Source organism: Stenella coeruleoalba (assembly GCF_951394435.1).
Source record: "Stenella coeruleoalba genome assembly, chromosome: 12".
NCBI classification, from domain to species: domain Eukaryota; kingdom Metazoa; phylum Chordata; class Mammalia; order Artiodactyla; family Delphinidae; genus Stenella; species Stenella coeruleoalba.
The window spans coordinates 49428101-49452406 of NC_137158.1; the positions used below are offsets into that span (position 1 = coordinate 49428101).

The 24306-nt window shown below is 36.2% G+C and overlaps 1 protein-coding gene across 3 annotated transcripts in view; it reads right to left on the minus strand.

Annotated features, from left to right (window-relative positions):
• Positions 1 to 24306, minus strand: part of MAN1A1 (mannosidase alpha class 1A member 1) — a 175013-nt gene that overhangs the window by 59266 nt on the left and 91441 nt on the right. The gene's annotated exons all lie outside the window — the stretch shown is intronic.

Sequence of the window (24306 nt, forward strand, 5' to 3'; positions counted from 1 at the left end):
ACTCAAAAATGTATTTTACTTGGCAAGTTTGAGTAGACACCGTTGTAAATAATTTCTTGAAATTAACCTAAATTTTAAATTTAATTAAGCTTTTTTTTTTGGCTTTGCTGTGTCTTCGTTGCTGCGCGTGGGCTTTCTCTGGTTGCTGCAAGTGGGGGCTACTCTTCATAGGGGTGCGCGGGCTTCTCATTGTGGTGGTTTCTCTTGTTGTGGAGCACAGGCTCAGCAGTTGCGGCATGCGGGCCCCAGAGTGCGTGGGCTTCAGTAGTTGTGGTGCATGGGCTTAGTTGCCCCCGGCATGTGGGATCCTCCCAGACCAGGGCTCGAACCCCTGTCCCCTGCATTGGCAGGTAGATTCTTAACCACTGGACCACCAGGGAAGTCCTAAACTTACTTTCATATAAGGTCTTGTTTGCAAGGGAAATAGTTTAAATTTCATTCTTGTTAGAATTACCTATAAATAATGAAGCAATGTAATAACCAATGTCAAAAATAATAGTCCTTCACAGACTTATTGGTAATTCACACTTTAAAAATAGGCAATGGGTGCCTCTTCTAAATGAGAACATGACAGGTAGGAGGTTGTTTATATAATTCAACTAATCTTCTCAACAACTGCACAGGTAATATTACCTTACTATTTAAGAAAGGAAACTGGGATTTAGCAAGCTTAGGTGACTTCCCTAAGGTCTTCAGTTAAATGGCAGGAATGGGGTGGGGTTCCATGCTAGGTCTATTTCTAGAATGTGAGCTCTAACTCTTTTCACGTACTACATCATACCATTTTTTATGCTCCTAAATATGGTAGGGCCATGAAAATAAGCCAACTACCTGAGTCTAGGAGAGCAAAAGGAATTTATTAGCAGTGAAAACTGAGATACGACCAATCAGTATTCATTATTTGAAACAAGATGGTGTTTTAAAAAAGAAGAAAATAATATATATATGACTGACTCATAATATACTTTAAAAAAAAAAAAAGCTCCCCAGTGCAAATATCTCTTGTTATAGAGATAACAAGAAAAATGATGCTGAAATCTTGCAACAAAATAAAGCAAGTTCAGTTTTTTAATGTTCCCAAAATGAACTTCAAATGTCCAGGTCAACAATAGTTACTAAGATGCACACAAGCCTAATGCTTTACCAAAATCTGAAAAGTCTTTTGGGCGTGAAATATTATTTTTCTATTTTTTTTTAGGATCCAGTCCGTAATGGTAATTTAGGGCCATATTCTCCTATAATGTATGTTTTCATTAGATATGTTTCAAAATATTAAAAAGCATTAAAGAAGTAAAGTTTTACTTCCAATTTCTACCTCATCTTCTCTTTTCCTATCCCCTCTTCCCACAGAGAATCATTATTGTCTCTTGAATCACTTTTCAAAGATAAATTTTTTTGCCTATGCTAACAAATATGAATAAATATCCATCCCTTTTTACATAAATAGCAGAATAAACACTGTTAAGGCCATATTCTTGTTTCATATTTAGAATATTCACAAATCCACTTTTATAAACTTTATTTTTAATAAAAAATTTCAAATACATAGACAAAGTAAAGCAAAAGTTCAGTAAACACCTAGATTTACCCATATACCCACCACTTAGATTTAATAACTAGTAATATTTATATTGCCATATTTGCTTCATCTACATACCTATATGTAAGCATATTAGTATTCTTTTGAGGAATTATCATTATTATTTTTTTAACATCTTTATTGGAATATAATTGCTTTAACAACGCTGTGTTAGTTTCTGCTGTATAACAAAGTGAATCAGCTATACATATACATATATCCCCATATCTCCTCCCTCTTGCGTCTCCCTCCCACCCTCCCTATCCCACCCCTCTAGGTGGTCACAAAGCACCGAGCTGGTCTCCCCGTGCTATGCGGCTGCTTCCCACTAGCTATCTATTTTACGTTTGGCAGTGTATATATGTCAATGCCACTCTCTCACTTCGTCCCAGCTTACCCTTCTCCCTCCCCATGTCCTCAAGTCCATTCTCTACCTCTGCATCTTTATTCCTGTCCTGCCCCTAGGTTCTTCAGAACCACTTTTTTTTTAGATTCCATATATATGTGTTAGCATATGGTATTTGTTTTTCTCTTTCTGACTTACTTCACTCTGTATGACAGTCTCTAGGTCCATCCACCTCACTACAAATAACTCAATTTCATTTCTTTTTATGGCTGAGTAATATTCCATTGTATATATGTGCCACATCTTCTTTATCCATTGAGGAATTATTTTAATGAAATTATAGATATCTAGTCATGACATATTTCAGTATTCACCTCCAAGGACGTTTTCCTATATAACCACAATGTCATATGGCACCAAAGAATATTAATAATTTCTTCAAATCATGTAATACCTAGTCATTATCCAATCTCATCAACCAACTGACCTCAAAATGTAAAGAACCATTATTTTTTACAGAGCTCTTTTTGGCTGTAGTACTGCTGGCATAAGAGAAATAGTACAGGCTTCATCTAATACCAGAAGTTTACAGTGTTTATTTTTCATTTTGGTTGTTGTCATGTTATTTTTATTAGCACCTTTCATCTCTATCAAAAAAATACTGTCTAAACTTTACTTTGACATTGGCATAGGAAACTTTCCTCACTATGTTTAGCTTTCCACAGTTTGACACGCACAAAATTGCCCAAAAAGTGTTATTTATATAATTATAGCTAACATACTGAGCAGAGTTAGGAAATGGAGAGGAGGAAGTCCAGCTCCCCTTGTGGCAGAATCTTTCTTCTCTCTGTTCCACAAACTCTCTACTCACTGACCTTGCCAGGACTCTATCTAGTATTCTCAATTTATTTAAAACGAAGGGATATCAGTGGTGGTGATGGCTGCATAGCTCTGTGAATATACTAAAAACCTTTGAACTGTACACTTTAAATGGTATGTGAATTATATCTCAATAATGCAATTTTAAAAAGAGAAGAGAGGGAATACATATAAAACTTATTCTAAAATATCTTAGAATTAGTTCCCTAAAGTGAAATTTAAAAATTTTCTATGTATTCTTAGCACTGAAAAAAAAAAAGCTTAATAATTAAACTAAATGAACTAAAGTTCCTATTTATTCTACTATTTTGATTATGTAACCATATTACAACTGTGACTCTAGCAAATGTAAGTATAGTATGTGGAGACAGTTTATTAAAAAGTATAGTCAGGAATAATTTTTTGCTTTATAAAAACCAAATAATCCTTTAAGTAAAAAAAATAACTCATAATAAATTTAAAGTTATGTGACTTGAAGGGAAATAAGCAACCTCATTTTCACAGGTAACACTGACAACTGGTACAACCATTCTGCAGGGGTGTTTGCCAAAATATATCAAAAATATTAATAATATTCAGATTCACTAATTTAATAATTCCATTTTCCAGAAATTTATCCTGAAGAAATAATTTAATTCTATTACCAAGTATAAACACTTATATTTCCAAGTATAAATAAATGACTTGTACATTAGGGTATTATAATGTAAGAGTGAAAAGAGCTTGGCTATCTAACAATAAGAGAAAGTTTAAAAATTCTGGCCCATTTAGAAGATCTTATAGTATGCAGCCATGTTGTAAGAAAATGTTTAACAACATGAAGGATTCTTTCTAATATTTTTTAAAAAATGAAGGGACTTCTGGCTTCCAGTAATGGTGAAGGGAATTGGTTGGCAAATCCTCCAGTAAGTAAGAATTATAAAATCAGGTATCTATCTTTTTTTTTTTTTTTTTTTTTTTTGCAGTACACGGGCCTCTCACTGTTGTGACCTCTCCCATTGCGTTGCGGAGCACAGGCTCCGGACGCGCAGGCTCAGCGGCCATGGCTCATGGGCCCAGCCACTCTGTGGCATGTGGGATCTTCCCGGACCAGGGCACGAACCCATGTCCCCTGCCTCGGCAGGCGGACTCTCAACCACTGCGACCAGGGAAGCCCTATCTATCTATATTTTAAAAGCACTAGAAAGTGACCAAAATCAGGCTTAATCTAAAAAAAGATAAAAAGCACAGACCACTGAAAGACAGCCACTGCAATGAGTTAGAGTTCGAGTTAGTGACTTTTCCCCTGATCTCACAAAATTTTAATCTTACTTTAGACAGAGTTAAAGGTTGGCAGGGTAGCTGAAAATGTATATGTGTGTGGGGGGTGGGGGTGGGGGGGAGGGGTAGTCCACAGAAGCCATAGAAGGAGTGGGACTAAAAATCTGAGTATACTCTCTGCCCAAATCCCTGGAGGACCACTAAATCAGATACCATTGGGTCACCAGGAAAACAGCTGACAGAAACCAGAGGAACACTTACCTCTGAAAGGCAGAACTGCACCCTATGAGATTTGTGAGTTTGCGGCTTTGTCCGGCTCAGGTTACTCCTGAATCCAGGCCTAACTCAGAAGGCAGAAAGCTAAAGCCTTACTGATTTCATGTGTAAGACGACAGAGCTTGCTAATGCTACCACAAACTTTGCCCCAAACCTTGACAGAATGCTAAACTGCACAGGTCTAAGAAAGTTCCCCAGGAGGCCAGATTAAAAACAATAGCCGGAAGCTAAAAGAACCGAGCTTTTGCACACTGCAGGGGAGGCAGAGCTTATGGTTTGAATCCAAAGGAGCAAATTGCTTACTAAACAACAAAATCATCCTCAGAAGAACACAGAACATCAAAGGTTGCCAAACATATCCACACTATCTAGTTTTTAACCAAAAATGACTAGATATGCAAAGAAACAGGAAAATGTGACTCATACTCAGGAAGAAGGACAGTTAAACAGAAACTGACTCTGAATGGATCTAGAGGCTGGATTTAGCAATGACTCCAAAGCAACTACTTAAATACATTCAAAGAATTAAAGTGGAACTTGCCAAAGAAGTGGGCAGAATAAACAGTAAACTTGAAGCTATTAATAAAAATGATCACATCTGAAGAACAGAAAGAAGACAGTTTAAACATAATGAATAGAGCTTCAGAGTCCCGAGGAGAACATTTAGAACCTTTCACAACAGAAGTGTAACTGAAATTCCAGGAGAGAAGGAGAAAGAGGTGGAAAAAATATCTGAAGAGATAATGGTTGAAAACTTCCCAACTTTTCTGAAAAGCATGAATTTGCTAATCTAAAAAATGCAGTAAACACAAGCAGGATAAATACAAAGACACCCACACCTAGCTAGGTAGATTAGAGTCAAATTTCTGATAGCCAAAGATAAGGAGAAAAAATTGAAAACAGCCAGAAAATAAAGAGCAAATCACATACAGGGAATTAATGACAAGGTAACGGCTGACTTACCAGAATCAATGGAGGCTACAAGCTGAAGGAATGACATATTCAGAATGTTGATAAAAGATCTGAAAACTAAAAATTCTGTATCTGATGAAACCGTCCTCCAAAGGTAAAAGGGAAATAGGTATTTTCAGATAAGCAAGAAACTGAGATGATTTGTTACCAGTAGCAAACAAACAAACAAAAAAACTAATACTAATGCTCAGTAAATACAAAGGGCCAACTATACGATGCCATTTTATCTTATATAGGGGACCTGAGCATCCTTGGATTTTGGTATCTGAGGGGGTCCTGAAACATATCCCTCTCGGATACCAAGGGCTGACTGTTTACAGTTGTAAAGTTCTTGTATTTTACCTGAAATAGAATATTAACTCAAAGTAGATTGTAATCCTTAGGACAACTATACGTTATATCTAGATATATAGATTATATACCAATATGTAAAAATATATGTTCTTATTTAATAATACAGGAAAGGAGAAAAAGAGGGACAGCAGGCAGCATGAGCTTCATAGGTACATCAGTTCCTCTGCCTTCACATCACACAGGGGTGAGGCACAGCGACCTGGGTGGACGCTACACATGTGGTTGCTTTGTATTACAGTTGAGGAACCTTAATCTTTTAAAGGAGCTGCTAACAAGCTTGCCCAACTTTTGCTCCAGGACGAGACATTATCTTTATTATCTTGGACAGCAAAAAACCACAACAAAACAATACAAAACAGAACTGCCCACTGCCCTAGAAGCCATGTTAGATATTTTATCCTGGGAGGCTGTTTAAAACATCTTTGAAAAGAGAGTCAGGAACAAAAACTGTATGATTCAACAATTTCACTCCTAGGTATTTACCCTAAGAGAACCGAATACATAACATGTCCACATAAAAACTTGAACTTTTCACAAACAGCTTTATCCATGATGACCAAATTTTGGAAATAACACAAATGTCCATAAACGAAAGAATGGATAAACCATGGTATATCCGTAAAATAAAGTATTACTCAGCAATCAGAAGGAATTAACTATTATACATAGAAAAATATTAATGAACCTCAAACACTATGCTGTATGAAAGAAACGAGACAGAAAAGAGCATTTACTGTACGATTCCCTTTGTATAAAATTCTAGAAAGGGCAAAAGTTATCTATGGTGACAGCAGCATATCAGTGGTTGCTGGGAGTCAGCTGAAGGGGAGTGATGATTGCAAAGGTCACAGGCAAAGTTTGGTGAGTGATGAAATGCTGTATATCTGATTGTGGTGGTTACAAAGTATATATTAATATATTTGTCAAAATTCATTGAAATTTACATTTAAAATGGGTGCATTTTTGCCTGTAAATTATATCTCAATAAAGTAGACGAAAAGGAAAAAAAAGCATGGGTAAAAAGTATGATTTCATTGTTGACTCCTTGAAAATGAGCACTGAATGATATATAAAGTGTTTACACGGGATTGAAATTGTGAGTGATTATTTTCTTCTTTTTGTTTTCTACATTTTCATATTTTCTCCAATTAATATAGTTTCTTTTATAATAAGAGAAAAAGAAACTATAAATTTTATTAAAAACAATAGCTTACCAAAGACTATTTTACTCATTAAAATTATTAAAAAATTCGATATCTAGAGAGAAATACACCCATAGTATTTCACTGCTCTACACTGATGCTTAGAAAACCAAACATTCTCTAAATATGCAAAATACCTACTGGAGTGAAAAAGGAGACAAGAAAAAACTGCTTGAGTTTCTAGCTCTTACGTTAACATATTCAACTGAATGCTAAACAATGTTGGAATACTAAACTTACTAGGCTTGCGTAAGTGATGTGGTTCAGAGAGACCCTTGTAATATAGCTTTGTGGTAATTACTTATTGATTGTTCACCAGCACATTTATTCCTTGATAACTTAATTGAAGAAAGTTTTACCGTTAGTCCAGAAGCAAAGAATCTGATTAACTTCATTCTAACCCTACTGGTATTTAATGTGTTTATGATGAATCCAAAGCTTTGGTCAATAAAAATGATCACACTTTGCAAATATCATGATTTTATCATATTGACTTAGGATTTTCTTTAATATATATTGATAATTCCCAAACATTTTTTAATGATTCTTTTAACAATTTTTTTTTTTTTTTGGCTGAGAAACTCAACCATCTTGACTGGCCATTCAAAAATGCATCATGGAATAAATTGTTAGCACACAAAAGGTACCTGTAATTCAGAAAAATAAGAGTTCTGTAACTGTACACCTTAACTTTGTCTTACAAAATAAAATAAGCCAGACTTTTTTGGGAAGCTCAGACTCTTAGGAAACTAATTGCTAAACTAATGTCTTAGTAACAGGATTATTGGAAATTGAGAATGAATCTAAAAAACTTTAAAAAACAAACATGGAGGCAATACTAAATTTTTTCTAGATAGAAATACAGATGCTTTGCTTGTCCATAGATGAAAATGAATAGTTAAAGTTTGTGTCAATCTTATACCTTTTAAAAATTACAAAATATAGAAATAAAAAGTGTGGGCCCTCATACTGGCCCACAACAAACCATCACATAGTAACTATGTATAACTCTACCACTACTCCTGCTACTTAACCTTCAGATTTCAAACCTCTCACTGAGGGAAAACATGTAAGTCTGCTCTTTTGCAATTAAAAAGAATCACAAAAATAAGCAATAATGCTAATTTTCTACAGTGGGTACTTTTTGAGATTAAGATTTCATATTTCTAAACACATGGTATTCTCATTAGCAACTAACATAAATGAATAATACATGACATCTCAATTCATTTTCAGATATATTCCTCGCAATAAGTTTATTACTAGAATAATGATACATTTACTAAGATGACTTCTTTGGAGGACATGTAACAACATTCATCTGAACCAGTAAGTTATGAAAGTGTATTCTGGAGACAAGAAATGTAGATCAGAAATGGCAATAGTTGTTCTGGCTAAAAGAGGTTCCACGTGAAAGAAGTCTGGAAAACAATGTTGTGAAAAAGTTCTATTCCAGAGATTAGCAATGCACTCTGCACTTCGACATTGGCCAGTTAATTGTTCTGAGAAGCCTACAGCGAGGAAACCTTTGTAACCCAGTGTTCACATTTACCTACAGGGCTATTTTCTTTCCATAGATCACCTATTAATATCTCACGCACATAATATTCTATGAAATACCACTTGGGAAATATAACTTATCTATAAATTCTGCTATGCTGGTTTAAAAAATATATATTTCACAAATGCAGCTGAGTTGCAGGCTTTTTTTTTTTTTTTTTTGCGATACGCGGGCCTTTCACCGCTGCGGCCCCTCCCACCGCGGAGCACAGGCTCCGGACGCGCAGGCCCAGCGGCCATGGCCCACAGGCCCAGCTCCGCGGCACGCGGGATCCTCCCGGACCGGGGCACGAACCCGCGCCCCCCACATTGGCAGGCAGACCTCCAACCACTGCGCCACCAGGGAAGCCCTGCAAGCATTTTTGACTGACAATCAACAGCACACACTTAGTCCTATGAGGATAAGTGCTTTACCAATACAAGAGTAGAATGCTACATCTTTCATGAACCTTTCTCTTGTTTTTCTGCAGTGCTACTTCCTCTGTCACATTCTCAACTAATGTAATGCCCTCTTCTCTATCTATTTTAAACATATATAAAATAAACTGATAAAGATATGCTGTATACCTGTACTTTCTGAGTTCAGGATTTTCGTGGTGGGACTCATCTCAAGCTGTAGCAATTTTGAACCTGAATCCATTTTAGATGGTGTTCTCTTCTCCAAATTAAAGGATCAGGTTCCTTTTTTCAGTCTTCCTTTTTGACTAACTAAAACAAGTAAACAGAACTGAAAAATACAAACTTGCTACTGGTATAAATCACAGGCTTTTTCTCTAAAGTTAGGTCATTTTTTGGTAGCAGTCCCTTGTCAAACAATCTGATTTCAGAGATCATTTCAACTGAATGGAAATCTTAGAGGTTGCTGCTTGATGGCTAAACCAGTGACAGAAGACCACATTTAAAACTGGACCCAGCATTTTGAGGACCTAATTGACTGTGAACTTCCACATGCAGGACTTCATAGGCTTGTGTTCTGGGGAAAAGTTAAATATGAAAGAAGTAAAATACAGAGATCTAAAATCATCAGCTCCTGAGAGGGCATGATTTGGTTGTATGCTTTTTGGCTTTCGAGACAGGGATGAGCAGTAAACCTAACTCAGCTAAACTGAAGCCCGATCATGTTGCTCACGCTGCTTAAAATCTTCAATGACTTCCCACTGACATCAAGAGAGCTATGGAACTCCTAACAGGAGTCTGTTCTCGCTCCTCTCCAGATGCTGCTCCGGGCCCCCGGCAGCCTTGCCTTTGTTCTGCGTCTCAGCCTTACCCTGCTCCTTTCTGACACAGAAATTCTCCTTCATGGGCCCCACTGCCCGGATAGTCCACTCTTTCCTCTTCACCTAGATCTCATCTACACATCCCCTTGAGCTCACCTTGAAAATCACTTCTTCAGGAGAGCTGTCTCTGACCTCCCTGAGATTTGATATGTCTTTTTTTTTTTTTGGAAGAAATGTTGGGGGTAGGAGTTTTTATTAATTAATTAATTTATTTTTGCTGTGTTGGGTCTTCGTTTCTGTGCGAGGGCTTTCTCTAGTTGTGGCAAGCGGGGGCCACTCTTCATCGCGGTACGAGGGCCTCTCACTATCGCGGCCTCTCTTGTTGCGGAGCACAGGCTCCAGACGCGCAGGCTCAGCAGTTGTGGCTCACAGGCCTAGTTGCTCCGTGGCATGTGGGATCTTCCCAGACCAGGGCTCGAACCCACATCCCCTGCATTGGCAGGCAGATTCTCAACCACTGAGCCACCAGGGAAGCCCTGATATGTTTTTGTGATTAATTAATGTGTGTCTCTCCCATAGACTGTAAATTCCGTAAGAGTCACCAAGAAAGTGTTTGTGTTTACCAGTTTATCCCCGGCACCTAGCCCAGGATCTAGAATGAGGAGGGTGGTCACCTGATGACTGCTGAATAAGTGAGCAGGTTCCTTTAACTCACTGCAATGGAAGCACAGGTCTAGTTCCCAGACCACTTTCCCGGAGAAGCTTCTCTGTGCCAGCACTTGCCCTATTTAATATAACTGCAGCGACTACAACAAATATATAACTGGACCTCAGATAACAAGCACAGAATATGTCTTGGACCACATGTTCCTTCTGCTGATTCTACAATTCTGTGCTTGCTCTACACCAGCCTACTTGCTTTCTTGTCTTGCCAAAGCAATACTGAAACTTGTTTTACCCGATCATTAACCCTTGAAACAGCTTATCAAAATGCTCATGAAAAGTAGACTCTTATTGGGTAAAGAAATAAAGCTGTATTTTTGAGTCTTGAACAATTTTTCACACAAAAGGAATCTACCCAGAGTTTAAAAGGCAAAGGCTGGGACTTGCCTGGTGGTCCAGCGGTTAAGAATCTACCTTCAAATGCAGGGGACGCGGGTTCAATCCCAGGTTGGGGAACTAAGATCCCACATGCTGTGGGGCAACTAAGCCCATGTGCTGCAACTACTGAGCCTGCACACTCTAGAGCCAGTGCGCCACAACTAGAAAAGCCTGCGTGCTGCAAGGAAAGATCCCGTGTGCCGCAACTAAGACCCGATGCAGCCAAATAAATAAATAAATATTAAAAAAAAATAAAAAGGCAAAGGCAAGGGAAATGTACTGTTGGGCCACGGTCTGGGCAGTAGGTCAGTGATTAATGGGGAGTATCTGCCACACTGCACTCTGATATTCTACTTTTATCATTCCAGATACAATGGACCAAAGATTCATGCATTTACATATTCTTAATTGAAATTACTTTCTACCTCATCTTCTAATTAAAATGCTTTCATACTAGAAAATTATGAAGATGTTTTCCCAAAGTGGTCTCTCTACCTTTAAAATCAGCCTACCTGAACCAAACATCTTCCATCCCATTCTTCTTATATCCTTCTTAAAGTATCCAGATATAATTTAAATCCTTCCTATGATTCACACGTTTGGAAATCTTGTTTTCTTATCATGCCAGAATAAGAGAATCTAAACGTTGTTGAGATAAATCACTGGACTTGGTATACCAGTTTTTAAGGTTTAGATGATGGGGGAGCCTCAATCTCTTCTCTAGCTGTGTAAAACAGGAAAAAGAGCAAAAGATGGAACACCACTTTGTTACATATATACAATGGAATATGACTCAGCCATAAAAAAGAATGAAATATTGCCATTTGCAGTGACATGGATGGACCTAGAGATTATCATACTAAGTGAAGTAAGTCAAAGACAAATACCATATGATACCGCTTTTATGTGGAATCTAAAAAAATGATACAAATGAGCTTACTTACAAAACAGAAATAGAGTCACAGATGTAGAAAACAAATTTGTGGTTACTAGGGGGGAAGGGGAGGGAGGGATAAATTGGGAGATTGACATATACACTCTAATATATATAAAATAGATAACTGATAAGGACCTCCTGTATAGCACAGGGAACACTATTCAATACTCTGTAATGACCTATATGGGAAAACAATCTAAAAAAGAGTGGATATATGTATATGTATAACTGATTTACTTTGCTGTACACCTGAAACTAACACATTGTAAATCAACTATATTCCAATAAAAATTTAAAAAAAGAAACACCACTTTGTAAAAAGCTGCCTACATTATTTTTCACTACAAATTAATGCCATATTTACACAACAGAGATTGACTAGAAAGACAGTTTTGCTAATTATACCTCTATGCATTGTTTTTTGTTTTAGAGGAGAAAAATAAATGATCACATTACTTCTTAATTCATTCAGGAGCTTTCATCTCCATGAATTCAGCACACAGTTACGCAGAACTTTCAGAAATCCCACAACTCAGTGGTATAGCTTATATTTGTAGAAGGAAACAAAATGTTAGGAGAACAAAGAAAGGAAGGTGATTAAACTTGTCTAGGGTGGGGAAGGGACAAGGTAGAGAGAAAGGAATTGAAGAAAATCTTTCACAGAATAGGTGACATAACTGGACCTTTAAAAACTGCAGACATATGATCCAGCAATCCCACTCCTGGGCACATATCCAGACAAAACTATAATTCAAAAAGATACATGCACCCCTATGTTCATAGCAGCACTATTTACAATAGCCAAGACTTGGAAACAACCTAAATGTCCATCAACAGATGAATGGATAAAGAAGATGCAGTACATATACACAATGGAATATTACTCAGCCATAAAAAAGAATGAAATAATACCATTTGCAGCAATGTGGATGGACCTAGAGATTATCATACTAAGTGAAGTAAGTCAGAAAGAGAAAGACAAATACCATATGATAGCACTTATACGTGGAATCTAAAAGATGACACAAATGAACACATCTATGAAATAGAAACAGACTCACAGACATAGAGAACAGATGTGTTGCTGCCAAGGGGGAGGGGAGGTGGGGGAGGGATGAATTGGGAGTTTGGGATTAGCAGATGCAAACTAGTATATATAGAATGGATAAACAACAAGGTCCTACCATATAGCACAGGGAACTATATTCAGTATCCTCCGATAAACCATAATGGAAAAGAATATGAAAAAGAATATATATATGTGTGCGTATAAATGATTCACTTCACTGTACAGCAGAAATTAACACAACGTTGTTAATCAACTATACTTCAATAAAGTTTTTTTTTAAATGGCAGAGTTTTGTTGGGGGTAAGAGGGCCCTTCCAGCAAAGGAGCTGAATGAATATGCATGAACATGGGGGTTTGAGAGCACAATGCCTATTTGAAGAAAAGCCCTATAGCTCTTGGGAAGCTGTTAAAGATTCTTGACTAAGGGGAGAAAGTGTGGAGAGCAGAAGGATAATGTTTTGAGAACATTACTCTAGCTATAATAGATACATGCATGTAGTCAAATTGGAGGGTAGAGAAATTGGCGGCCGGGAGACTATTTCCAAAGCTACTGCTCCAGACAAGAACTGAACTGACAGGGGCTAGAACCCGGGGATGAAATGAGAATGGGAAAGAAGCCTGGCTGTGAGAGGAGTCAGAAATGTTATGGGAATGAAGTACATAGGATCTGATGACAGACTAGGTATCAGGAAAAGTATTTCAAAATGTCCTCGGGATGAACTGAGGTTACTGGTGTAACAAAAGGTCAGTCTGAAAGGGACACTGGTTTGGGGATTAAAATCATACAGATGACTTTTGACAGGTTCAGTTTAGGAGCTATCTGGCACTCAGCAGGATATAGGGAGTACATTCTGTAGTGAGGACTGGGTTAGAGATTTGGATTAAAGGGTGGTTACCGCCACAAACGTAGGACTTAACAGTAGAATACCCAGATGTTTCTATCTAGAGAAGGCTCATAGGAGAATATCTTAACATCCCTGCAGAGTGGGGAGGATGAGGTGTGGATAAGTAGGTTGTGTGAAAGATGAAGAGAGAAGGATTAATGCCTTGAAGAGTCAAGACAAGACAAGAGAGGATACAAAGGCCTCTCTCACTGCATTGAGGGCCTGGCCACGGTACTAAAGGAAGCAGGGGGAGACTGAACCACAGAAAAATGCTTTCACTCTTTCCTATACCACTAAGACTCTTAATGAATACAGTGTCAAATTTTGATCACTTTGACATTATCACAAAGATAAGGAGAAAATACAGAAGTAGAAGAGTAACTAAGATGGTAGGAAAGAAGAAAAATTGTTTCTAACAAAAAAGGTTTAAAAGAATTCAGGTTCTACATGAAAGGCTTAAAATATAATCTGTAATTTTTATCAAAAAATTTGTATCTGTTTTTCATTTGATCCTACTTGCAAAATAAATCTTTTTTTTTCTTCGCCAAAAAAGAAGAAAAAGGAATTCAGTTTCTTTATTCTAAAAGAGAGAATAGAGGGAAGAGTTACATAATCCTAGCTCTTTCACCCAGATAAGAAAGATGCTAGGCACATAATTTTCCATTTTTAACTCTTTAGAAAGGAGAGTCTATTTGTTTACATCTATTTTTATCTTTAAATAGCGAAAGTGGGTTTAACAAAAGGTATAGTTCTAACCGAAGGGTACTGGTGAAATTTCATTCTGGGAGGCATGTGGAATTCAACCATACTCATTTAAAACACTTTTAATAACCTGGAAGTGCTGAATGATCGATATAGTACAAAGAGACGAACATGGTGATAGCCTATAATGGCAATAAAATATTAGGACAGTTTTCTCTTCCCTGTTTTTCTGCCAGGGATCCGAAAAATTTTAAAGCATAAAATTATTTCTTTTCATTGCAACTGTTCCAAACTATTTCAAAAGGAAATCTGAATTACAGAATTGGATATTTATGTCTGTGCCAGACTAGATTAAATCAAATTAATGAAAAATGTGAGATATACATATATTTGGAACTCCTTTGTGGACTACAGAGAATTGCAGAAGCATAAGGCATTAATATTAGCTTGTCTGGCTGCTTGTAGCTTGTGCACTCATACTTCCTCTTGCTTCCCATCTCGTCCCCTTTATATCTTTTCCTTTAGGATCAACAAAATAATAAATGTATTTTGTAGCATCTTTAGTTGGAAAAGAGACCCTAGGCTTTACTGTCTTTCGAAAAACTGGAAAAGCAAGTTTATTATTCTTATAAATCCATAAATTCCGGTTTTTGAAACTTCTTTTTAAAATATAAGTATGAAATCACCATCTCTTGGTCATAAGCCTCAGAAACATAAATTAGCGAATTCTGTAATTTGAAGTCCTCTGAATCTAGCAAAAATTTAGGATACTAGCACTAAATATGGTGTTCATTTTAAAATACCACTCTTCCAGTACAGACTAACACCCTCAGCCACTTTACTGCATACCCAATCAGTATTAAAGATTAATGCCTTTAAGCACTTTCTGACCTATTTCATCTTAAAACCAATAACTCACCTAAGAAAAGCTCTTGATCTAATTAACAACTTTTTAAGGCAAACTTCCATGGTTGGCCCACTTTAAAGTGGAGAAAATTAATACCACAAGATTATGTAGCCTTATAATATTTATATCTAGTTAAAAGTAATTTAGAACTTCCCTCGAAACCAATTTAAAAAATATTCTCAAGAGTAATCTAAACAGGATCAAAGTCCACTAAATATAATAAGACAATATGCCCATTATAAACTGCCAAATGATAAGACATTGGTCCAGGCTTGATAAAGGCAAATGACATTTAGATACTTATTGTTTATGGCAGTAGCCTTTGAGACAGAATGCAAGACTCTTAATTAGAGTGCAGGAAGAAACTATCAGAGCTGCTATTTCTAAACTTTTTTATCTAAAAGAAAAAAGCTTTATTAAATTAAATATTCAGATATACACTGCTCCCCTCCCTTGGTGCTTATGTAAAAGGTTTCATATAAGACACCCAGAGGTTCCTGTAGAGACTACACAGTGAGGAGAGGTCGGCAGTGGAATCCTCACTTGTTCTACAGCTTTCAGCGACTTCGGATGTATTGGGGTTTATAAGCACAGAATGTCATTGATGTAGTTAACTTAAAAATCCAAGACCTCTACACAGTAGAAAAATTACAATATTATAACACTTTGTAAAGGGATGGAGAGTGACTACACAAATATTCTGCACTGAACAGAGATTTTTCTGATTGTCCTGAGGCAAAGTATTTAATTAAGAGTTGACATTTCACAAAAGAAATGTGTCCCTATTTGCTGATGTATTCTGGTACAAGTGGGTAGGATGCTACCTACCAGATAATTAAAAAAAAGAAAGAAAGAAAAACAGAAGAAATAGAAAGAAAGCATGCTTAACCCATCATTTGAAGATAAAGGTAACAATTTAAGAAGAATTTAAAAAAGAAATCTGAGTTCGAAAGAAACTCTAAGAAAAGATCATTTTGAAATTGGATGTTTATGAAAATATGCATGAATGTGGTTTAAAATTCATATTTGTATCAAACTTGAGAATGGAATTTCCTATCCTGTTTTAAAATCTTCCAAAGGAAGAGTTCCAGAGGCTTTTCTTATTTTCTATTAGTTTGTAAGAAGAAATGATGATATCAGGGAAGACTGAAATTTTCTAGCAGAGTTACAAGAATATTCTTTGCATAATTAAAGAACAGGATTTAAAGCAAGCATCATGTTTTAAGAAGATCAGCTAATACCACACTTCTCTCATCAACACAACTTTTTATCTTTTCCACCTGGACAAAATTCAAACCAAGTTTTGAAATAAACACAGAACAAGACCTTGGAATCACTTACTGTATCACAAGCATTAAAATGAAATTTAAAAAAAATACAGCTCACACTAAAAATATCATTCATTTACTCTTAATGAAATTTTATTTCCTCATCTATATCTTATCCTTTTACAATTTTTTGAGTGTTTTAAAATGATCATGACATATTAATACAGTGGTACATATATATATAATTTATAAATAAAAATACATGTTCTGGGGTAAGTGCTCAAAAATAATTTACTGATAAGACAGCAAAAACGCTTAAAAACCATGGACTTGTCCTGATATAATTGTGCAGTACAAATTCTATCATGCAACTAGCTATGGTAATTGCATGTAAATAAATGGCTAAAAGTGATGCATTTATACAGTGTTAACATTAATTCTTCCTGTTAAGTTCAGGAACCATAATTTTTATACCTCATAGTGAATGAAATTGCCACAACTTTAGTCCTTATTTTATGGTATCCCAATAATTTAAAAATAACCCTTCTTCAGCTGGGCAGTTCCACTGTGTACTTCCCTTTGTTGTTCCAGATGATGACAATTACTATGAGGCCTCTATAATGTTTCCTTTGTTTGAGGAAGACTATGAGTTATAAATTGAACACATAGGAGGCTTGTTAGAATTACAGATGTGTGTATACATATTATACACACACACACACATAAACACAATTCTTTACTTGAAAAGCCATTCTTCCCTCCTAACTTAAACAGAGGTGATATGGATGGCTACCACAATGATGTAGGGTTCCTGAAATTCCATAGTGATCTGCTCTTTTGCATCTAAAAGACCCCCAACTTCTTGAATTTCTAAAGACCTGTCATAAACTTTATCCTTGTAAAATTGATACTATTTATTAATCTCACTTTAACAAATGAGGAAACCAAGGCTGAGAGAAAGAAGAGATGTGATCACATTATTTTTTAATATTGTTATATTCAATAAAACGCAGCACCTTAAACACATGGTTTGATGTATTTTGAGAAATAAATATGTATTTGTCACACTATTCTTAAGGTAGTGGAAGCAGGACTTATATTCCTGTTCTTTCTGCTGCCATTTTCTTACATACTTACAATCAGCAAAGTTATAGGAATTGGCACTGTCAGATACTTAAAAACTTATGGCAAATCTGTAATTCAGAACTCATTTATTTTCCAAAGTCCATTTGCAGAATGCCAACCAGGTATAAAAAATCACTATGCTGACAGCAGTTTGGAACAGAGAGAGTGGGACAGGACATTCCGTAGCTCCCTGAGAGGGCACCAACCCAAGGGCACAAGGCATAGAAAAGCAGAGATAAGAGAACACAAGAATGTGTAATAGTTTTGTCCAGCCCATACAGACGATCATTTAGAAAATCATTTGCTTTAAGAGGGTTTGGCAGGTAGATTTACTGGCCTTTGAAATAAATGTAATCATATTTTAGAAGAAAGAAACACAAAAAATCCAAGCTCTTTGTATAATGTACACACACATAGCCATTAGGAATGATACGCACCTTAAAACAGCGTATGCAACTTTTATTGTACTTCCAGGGAGTAGAACAGACTTATGCTTAAATTTTGGAAAACTGCTCACTGATAAAGCCATTATAGTAATTGCACTGGGTCTGTTTATTAATTTGTCACAATTAAGTCAATAACAGCTTTACTAATGTCCTATTACTTGATTAGTTTTGAAAGTGATTATCTTAAGAACTCGACTTAATTGGAAGCCTCTCAATTTACAAGGTACATTAAACTCTCAGTAGCATCTTAAGATTATTCAACATATGCAGGTCATTACCAGTAATCACTGTTTTGTACAAATGTTCCATAGAAACTATAGCATGACATGCCAAAGAGGGAGAATGAGAGTTAATTAATAATGCCAGACTCCAAGTGACATTTCCAGGATAAAACGGCAACATGGGCATTCATATAAAGTCTTCCTAAAACTGGGTCTGTTACTAAAAATCAAATAATGGAAAGCTAGCAACTCTACACCTTACAGATGAAGATAATTTGTCATGATTACTAAATCACCAGATTGCACTGCCTCTACTCATGCCCAGCTGCACATTAATTTCCAGATTAGTAAATTACAATGAATTCTTACTACTGCTCCATCACTTTTCTTTTTCCAGTTAATAAAAGAGACTGCAATCAATAATTGTTCATCCCAGTTTTCAGAACAGTTCAACTACAGCTATTACTACATAAGCAGGAAACATGAGTGGTTCGCGTACCCAAGGAGACTGTGAGGTCTTTAAAAATTATTGGCTGCAGCATAAATATTTTATATTGACCTTCCAATTCCAACTCAAAGATTCAAAGTAGTTAGTTGAATATTTACAATGATTAACAATTATAAAGGCTGAGAAAGTGTCTTGAGACCTAGGCTGATTTTCAAACACCTATTCAAACAATTTCATAACTTTTAGATTAAACTTTATTAGATATTTGAAAGGTCTGCCCTACACTAACAACGTGAGCCTGGTCTTGAGATTCATCACAGGAAAACTGATTGCTGCTTCATTAAAAACCTGGGATTGTAACTCCTTGAAAAGATTATTCCACTGCTGACCTGTAAAGGCACTGTATGAATTATGTGTTTTGACTTGTTCCTAATCTAAGTTCTTCACACAGAATACATTTCAAATTGCCAAGGCTGATTTGCCCCCAACTGTGTGAACACAGTGAACAAAGCTGAATCTGTAAAACATTAGTTCTGTGCATTTGAAAATCTTGGGATGAAAGGCACTTTGAGTTTGTTGCATTCAAATAACTATGCGTCCTTAAACAAAATTTTCCTGGTGAGTTAACCACTTAAACAGTGGGGATGCTATGGGGAAAGTCATGGTCATATTCAACAATCCAATCCCATGGATTTTGTACCAAGAGTCTATCTGCCAAAAGTTGAAGAGTGAGGAAGGCCTCTTAAGAGACTTCCCACACACCACAAGTCGTTTTTTAACGGCTTTAAGCAATCCTCTTGGGATAGTTTGTCTCTCAATTGCCTACACACCACCTTTGATACGTTACTGCACTTTAATTACTCATTTGCTGTAATTGAGCCATAAAGGCAGGACCTTACGAAAATATACAAAAAATATTTTTCAATATCTAATCCATGGTTGAGTAAAATAACCAGTTTATTCACACATCACTTTTCTGCCACTCCCCTACCAGAAGTACAGCAGAAGAGGTCTGTGGCAGATGGAGATTCTTGGAGAAAGAGAGTGGGTGGTGTGGAGAAGTTATGAGGACTCTTAGAGTCTGTGTTCAGAAACAGATTAGATCTGCTTCTTCCTCCAGAGAACAAAGGACACTGAAAACCCCATTTACCTGGGTATTAAGTTCAATTATGACCAGAGGAGTGGGAAGAAAGGGAACAGTTCATCTGCCCTTAGGCTCTTCAAATTCCTTCTGCCTCACAACGCATGACTAAGAAACAGCAAAGCATCCTTTGCTCAGAATTACTTGTCCCTTAAGTCTTAATAAAGGAGGCTATACACAAAGTACATTTAAATTAACTGTAGCCATCCTTATTGTCCACTTGCAATAAATAAATGCCTTTAGTTTGGTCAAGCTACTAAGTGCCTGGCATGGACGCAGTGATCGGTAGCTTGGTGAGAGGATTAAATGATTTGGAAGAAGCTTAGGTTCTCTCTTCCTCTGGTGGAAGGATAACCTTAGCCTCTTTTCATGGGCTGTGGAATGTCCTCAGATACAAAACAGGTCACCAGCTGCTGTTAATAAAGTCGCTTTGCTTGAAGCAACAAGAATGGCTTTATGGAAATAGCTCTTCTTCTTAACAGTCACCCCGAAGTCCTTAATTAAAAATGCCTTTTTTCTCCTTCTATGCTAAAATGACCCAAACTTTGCTTTCTAGTCTTACTGGATTAAAAACTATATATTGCAAGAGAAAAAAGGAGATGTAAACTCTTTTTGGGTAATTAAGGTCTGGAATTAGCTGTTTTCTAGAAGCAACAAACTGCTTAGGGATAAGTGAAAATGTTGGGTAATTATTAACAAAAATAAATTAATCACAGAAACAGACCCCCTAACCCCCCCACCTCCACCCCATGGATGTTTGGAGTTGAGCAGCTCTGAGATTTAAGAATCCAAACAGCTTGGATGGCTCAGTCATTTCTTCTATTACAATGGTTCTCAAAGTGTGATCACTGAACAGAAGCATCAATCAGCCTCTGCATCACCTGGGATCTGGTAAGAAATGCAAATTATCAAGGCTGACCAAAAATCTGCTCAATCCGGAACTCTGCGGGAGGGGCTCAGCAATAAGTGTTTTAACAAGCCCTCTAGGCAATTCTTACATACATACTCTAAAAGGTTGGGAACCACTGTTCTATTAAAGCTGGGTATTTTCAAACCAATTGCCTAATATATTTCTATATTTCAAGAATTAAACTGACAATTAATGGGGAGGGAAAAGTTTTCAAAGGTAACTGAGAAGAGAAATGCAGCTATCCTTAGGATAAAAATACTAGATTCATAGCAGTGATTCTCAACCCTAGAATGAATACTGGAATGGTTGAACAGGCTTAAAAAAATACCAGGACCTTACTCCAAGCCAGATGAAACTGAGTGTAGGGTAGACAGGCAGCAATGATATTTAAAAAATGCACCAGTTATTCTAAAGCACCGGGAAGGCTAAGAATCACTGATAGAAAATAACCACAGCAGTCAGACTCTTAATAGAAGTAGGACAGCCTAAGAACTAGAAAACAGGGCTACATGGATGTTTCTAGCAAGAATATATATATACATTTTCATAGACTAGGTTTGTGTCATATTAATTAAGCACTAGCTGGCATGCGGGACTTGGGAAGATAACATTACATTTTATTGCCTCACAGTCTCCTTAAACCTCCTGGGTTGAACAGTTCTTATTTCTAGAAGAGATAAGTCACCAATAAATATAATTTGAGAGAGGAATCTGAGTTTTGATCTTATAGGCTTATTTCAAAATAATTTTAAAAATAATATATGTTGGAGCATGAAGCCACCACGATCCTATATGGACTATGGGGATACCTTCTCTCTACACTTCTAGCTGGTTCTACTAATACCATCTTCCTTCCTGACAGAGGAAAATGGGACTCGAGTTTGAGAATGGATTAGAAGCACTGAGTGGCTTAAAAACAGATTACCATAAAAAGGCATCAAAACCAAGTCAGTTTTAGCTATGTCCTATTTTACTGTTTTATACACACACACACAATTTCATAATTAATATTGAGCACAAAACCATAAATTAATAATAATTCCAATTTACATTTATTTCATAGCACTTTGCAATGATTAATCTTCTTTTACACATTAATTCATTAGATTTCCACAAAAATGCCTCATGAGGTCATCAGGATAGATACAAACATTGTTATTTTAGTTTTGCTTATGAGAAGACAAACTTAATTGAGTGAATTATCCAAGGCCAAGAGTTATATTGACAATGTTAATAAGTAGCAGCTTTAGCTGTGGTAATATTTTGATGTCTGATATTAGTAATTTTGTGCATGTCAGTTTTAAAACCTCAAAGTATGGTTATTTTTATTTCCAGAAGAGTATAAATAGACAAATGAATTAAAATAGATAAAAGAGGGAAACCCAATATAATAAAGTATCCAATCAGAAAAAATAAACACATAAAGCAGTTTCGCTTAAAATACTTGGAAAGACTGTAACTTCTTTTTTACTTTTCTAGAGTTGGTAGAACTTTTTTTTTGTGGTACGCGGGCCTCTCACTGTTGTGGCCTCTCCCATTGCGGAGCACAGGCTCCGGACGCGTAGGCTCAGCGGCCATGGCTCACGGGCCCAGCCGCTCCGCGGCATGTGGGATCTTCCCGGACCGGGCCACGAACCCGTGTCCCCTGCATCGGCAGGCGGACTCTCCACCACTGCGCCACCAGGGAAGCCCTAGAGTTGGTAGAACTTATCTTTGAATTCTTAACAGATCCATAAAACATATAAATAAAAGATAAATTGTAAGATGCAGCTCTGATTTTATATTTGGGCTATATAACTGCTACAGAACAGTTTTAGGATAACTAAGTACTATTTTACTTCTTAGAATATTAGCAAATCATTAAATAACTTTGATCTTCTCATATCAGAAGATTTGTTTCTTGATAAATTTTATATTATTCTTATGATGTTAAAGTATAGAACTGTATTCTGCTTCATTTTAAAACATAATACACCTCTTTCAAATCTGAAACCAGGTACTTTAAAAGATGGTTAGCAAATTTAAAAATGTAGAAGTTTATATTTCAACTGTCAAGTAAATATGCAGGGAGATATATGGAAAATACTTTAAAAAATTTTAACCTAATTAGACTGTCTTTCATACTTTGTGTCTATTAAAACTCATCAACTATAATTTAATATTCAAGCATTTTACACCACCAAAGTATTACAAAACACAAAAAGGGGGTTTGTTACAATATACATACTACATGCTTCATACAGGATAATCTCTCACTATTAGAAAACATTAAGCTGCGTACTATTCTTAATTAAGACCCCATTTCAGATAAAGTAAAGCAATTTGCAATTTAATTATAATAATACACACTGCAATGTAACTAATGACATAGTATGCATTTGCATTGGATAATTAGAGTAGTCGGTAAATAAAGCTTTACAAAGCAGGAAATAAAAACAGGTAAGGGAGTTGTGGTTCGTTCATCTCCTTGCTTACTAATGAGAGCTAGAATAGAGATCAGTCACTTCCCAGCACGTTCCTTGATGTGTGCAATAAAATCACGTGCTGTAGACAGATCCACTAACCTAATATAACCACCAGGTAGGTGTCAGTTCAGAGAAATACACGAAGAGAAACAAGTGATAAAGCAGTATAAGCTAAAACTAACTCATAGTAAAGACAGAGTAATTACTAGGAATGCCCAGACTATATGCCCTGTGATGTAAATGAATAATGGGAATATTGACCGCATTATTTTAAATTAAGAACACACTTTAGAAAACCCCAAATTAGTATATATATTCTTCTTAGGCTTAAATTATACCTAGAATTATGGAAGTGGTGAAATGTTTGATTTTACAAACCACAAAAGTGATTTTTCTTCTTTAGGTTGGAGAAAAAAAATGCATAGGGTCTCTTGCTAATAGTAGTAACAAGATCAGACATAAAATTTTAACATTTTCACATTAGAGAAACTGAGTTCTACCAAAATCTAATCTGTTAAATCTAGGCAATGTTTTCCTTTTAGCAGAGGTATTACGTAACTTACGCATCTTCATTTTACTGTCATATTGGTGAAGCAAGCATGTTGCTCTAATCAGGTACTGTGTATAACATCCAGGTGTTTGTTCAGTCAAATTACCACTTGTTATCAACTCATAATTTCAATTAACTTACAGCTTAATATAGCATCTCTTGAATTGAGAATTTATTATAGATGGAGCAGAAGAGATAGTTATAACATTTTTTTCTGAACAGATTTGGGACAGACTTTCTAATGCAGGATATGAGTAAATTATTTAGGTTCTCTGCTATTCTCAGTTTGCACAAATACTGAAATCTAATTTGGCTTATTGGTGTTTTGGCTCCAAATACATAAACCTCCCCAATTCAAAATACTGCTTGCTTTAAATCAACCTGGTGAGTACTCATTATCTCTCCTTGGCACAGACTACCTTACATTTGTCAATTACATGAGTGAGTGTATAACATACAAAATATATATTCTGCTTTACTAACCAGG